This window comes from Haemaphysalis longicornis, unplaced genomic scaffold, assembly GCF_048455015.1.
Source record: "Haemaphysalis longicornis isolate Haplotype H1 unplaced genomic scaffold, Haemaphysalis longicornis Haplotype H1 scaffold_9, whole genome shotgun sequence".
Classification (NCBI taxonomy): Eukaryota; Metazoa; Arthropoda; class Arachnida; order Ixodida; family Ixodidae; genus Haemaphysalis; species Haemaphysalis longicornis.
The window spans coordinates 7,355,466-7,359,152 of NW_027526460.1; positions in this window are offsets into that span (position 1 = coordinate 7,355,466).

Here is a 3,687-nt window from a genome sequence, read left to right on the forward strand (position 1 = left end):
ACTAAACTCGACTGCGTATTGCCATCGACATCACTAAGACCGCGGTTTTTGAAGCCATAGAGGAAAGCATAATACTACTTTTGAAGGGACTGAAAAAGGAAACGCTTTGCATCTGATATGAAATAGGCATTGAACCAACAAGTTTCCCAACTGAGCGTACAGTTAATATTCAAGTAAAAAGCTCTATGCATTGAACTACACCTGCAACCGTTGTTGTGTGTACTTGGCTTCAAATTTTTCTGCGCCACCAGTTTCGGTTTCGGCGTCGAAACCCTCGGCAGCGCACGATTCCAGTGGCTTCTATGAGCAAATAGTGCTCTGCGGGAATGAAATTGATGCGGAAAGTACTAGCATCTCCGTGAAGACTACTCTAGCACCAGTCATGTTTACGGCATTTCTCAAAACGGACGCAAATTCACAATTCCGCACCGGATAGACGGTGCGAACACGACGTTCTATCCTAGTCCGGGTTTGAAGTTCGCAGAGATAAACTGGTCGCAGTTAGCAAGGGACTGGAATAATTGGAGATCTATTGGAGAGGACTTTGCCGCGCAGCGAACGTAAACAGGCTGGCGATGATGATGATGATGATGATGATGAGCCCTTCGGTATACTTCACCAAAAAGCCCTACGTATACGTTTTAAGCACCCTGCTCAAGCGTCTCATGGAAACAGAGCCGCTTTTAAGTCGGCTTCACTAGTGCATTGCTGGAGACCTTTCCTGATCGCAACACGCGCAATCTGTTACAAAGGGAGGAAGGGCCCATACGCCTCGAGCTTCGCGATCGCTGCGCCCACGGAGAAAGAAGTAGCTGCGCCGAGTGTTGCCGCTTCTCCGCGGCTTTCACGGGAGTATCGCTGCGTGGCTGATAGGGCCTCATGCAATGTTTTGGTTCTCTTTCGCTTCGTTTTGCCTTTCCGCGCCCTAAACAGCTTATGGTAATGTCTGTAAGCAAATCATACGTTTAGGGCACTTCAAAAAACAGCTGAGTCTTGGTAGAGTGCTTGAAAGCCAACAAGAACTAGCCGGGGACGCGGTTCTGCGTGCTTCTAGGCCGCTTTTATGGGCATCGTAGACGGCAGCAGCATATCGCCAATATCACCACTGTAACGTCCGAATACGGCAGGCACAAGTGAATTCTGTTGTCGCCTTATTTAGACCTGATACTGGCCAGTGAGAGGTTGGTTTCATATTTTGCAGCGCGGACATGTAGAATGCGGCTTTGTTTCGAATATATACGTAGTAGAAAAATATCTTTCGGGGATGTGATTACCCAGTATACCTGACAATAATATTCAACCTGACGCCTGTGTCAACGTTTTTGGCCTGTGCGAAGGAAGACGTGCCCTCTATGTGACTGTGTGGGCACCAATAAATGACCGCTAAAAAGCACAAAGGCTCATGGGTACGTCATCTGCACCCTCCACTTCTGGTTCGAGATCTTGCCTGGCTTCCTGTACACCAGCGGCATTCAGGCACATGTGCGCGTGTTATTTGTCACAGAGTGCTTACCTTTCAGAGATGCCCCTAGTAGGTATCATCATGGTATGCATGAGCGTTTTCTTTTTTTCCGATGGAAACAGATAAACAACAAGCACATGCGCGCGTGAAAGCCGCCGGCGTACCGAAGGCCGAAGCGGCGGAACTCCAAGGGAGCAATGTACCCATGAGCCTTTGCGCTCTTTACTGGTCACCTATTTCAATGCCACAGATTTTTGTGGTTGGTGCGTTCCTGAAAACAGAAGGAGAAAGGGAAAAAGGGGACGGACCCAACTAAATTTGCTTATTTAATCTCGCATGCACAGAAGCACACAACCCTGTTCACTCAATCTCAAACTATGAAAATTTTTGTACATATAAAGTTTTTTTTTGACCCTACATGGCCCCAATGTTTGCCCCAACTCAGGACCAAAGGACACCATCACCGGTCATGCTACCAGATCCACAACAATGAACAGCGACAATACAGACACATCATGGACGAGTGGAATCATCGGTGCTAAATGTCTGCAAACAGCTTTACTGATCATATAAAATGCAACGCATAAAGTAGTGTCATCTTCTGTGTTTTTGTCCCTCATCTTCTGCTGCACTTCGACACGTCGCCATGTACAGTCGCCCACAGGCTTAGCTGGGGAATCACATTTAACTGTAGTGTAGAATACCTCAAAATTTCCTAACAAAAACTTTTTAAATGACTGCGGAGAACTTAACAGCCCCCTTAAACTCGGAAGAAATGCAGTTGTAACTAAATTACCTTGCACCAAACAGGAGGAGACGATAAGTGGGTAAAGCGTTTCACCAGCGTTTCGCCTGTGGAGAGCTGCACCAACTCGTCCAAACAACTGCTCTGAGGCAACCATGCAGCGAAAACAGTGGGCAGAGCGATGCCGACGATGCATTGCATGCACGCATCGGAGCATGCACGCAAATTCACGTGTGTGGCTAGTTGTGGCAGCCATACTTACGACCAGTCGTGCATCTCATCGGATGACTCCACTGTGCGTGCGTCTCGTGACAGAGCCTTCGGATGTTTTTTGCCTCCTCATGTAGCGCCGTCTGCCCAAACGAAGTTGTGCAGCCAGGCCGGCAACCGAAGCTGTGTGTGTTGTGGTAGTGTTCACTTCGCGATGAAATGTGACTGCATGCTCCTGCGGGTGGACTGTGCTTACTAAGTTGAAATTATCACCAGCAACGATTCAACCCCGCACCGGGCAAGTACAGTGTGTGCGATTTATTAAAAGCTTTTTCAGCTTGCACCAGTGACTTGGCCCCCTCGGGTGCTACCATTACGATGGGCAGGACGCAAATTAGCACTTCGGCCCCAAAGCGCATGCCGTGATGAAGTGACATTTGTTCGAAACCATTTCTTGATTGTCTTGAAGTTCAATAAAATCTGTGCGTCAAACTGGGTCTTTTGATTCAAGGCGTTGTATGCTGCTATGGTTCCACTATGGTGTGTACTTAAACATCTCTTAAAGAGAATAAAAATATTTATAATAAATACATAACTACCATTAATTATGAACAAACCCAGAAGTTGCGTGTGGCTACAAAAAAAACAACAACATAATATTGCTGTTAAAAAGCTATTTAGGGTGGTTTGTAATAATAAAGTATCATTTTAATGTAAATATTTGCCAAGGTTTTTGGAAACTGTCATGCATGAAAAACAATAAAAATATCAACCCTTCCAATCTGTGAAGATGGAAAATGGGAAAACCAGCAAGACTGACCTGGCGAACCCGCTAATAATGAGCGGAACCTAATAATTTGACGTATGTGTCAGTCAATATTCAAAATCAAAGAACATACTGCAATTGGTCGCACGTGTTGTGTTCATTGATCGTCTCGTCTGAACTTCATTCGCACCTCTGAAATTGCTCTTCCCCGCCTCTTTGACGCCGACGTCTCGCAGCGTTATCCGCAAATAGAACGGATGAATTGATTACTGTGCTCGGGCATGACAGAGAAGGAATAAAGCAAACAATGCTGGCATGTGAATAATTCAAACAAGTTGGCAGTAATGCACGCTGATAACAAACCACCATCCCTCTCACTGCCCCGCCGGGTTCCACGAAAGAGTACAACTGAACTTAACGAGCTTCTTTTTCTCTTGAGGCGGTCGGCGGCACTTTTCCCACAGGAGACAAAGGGAACTCAATAGAGTGCAACCAGCTACAGTG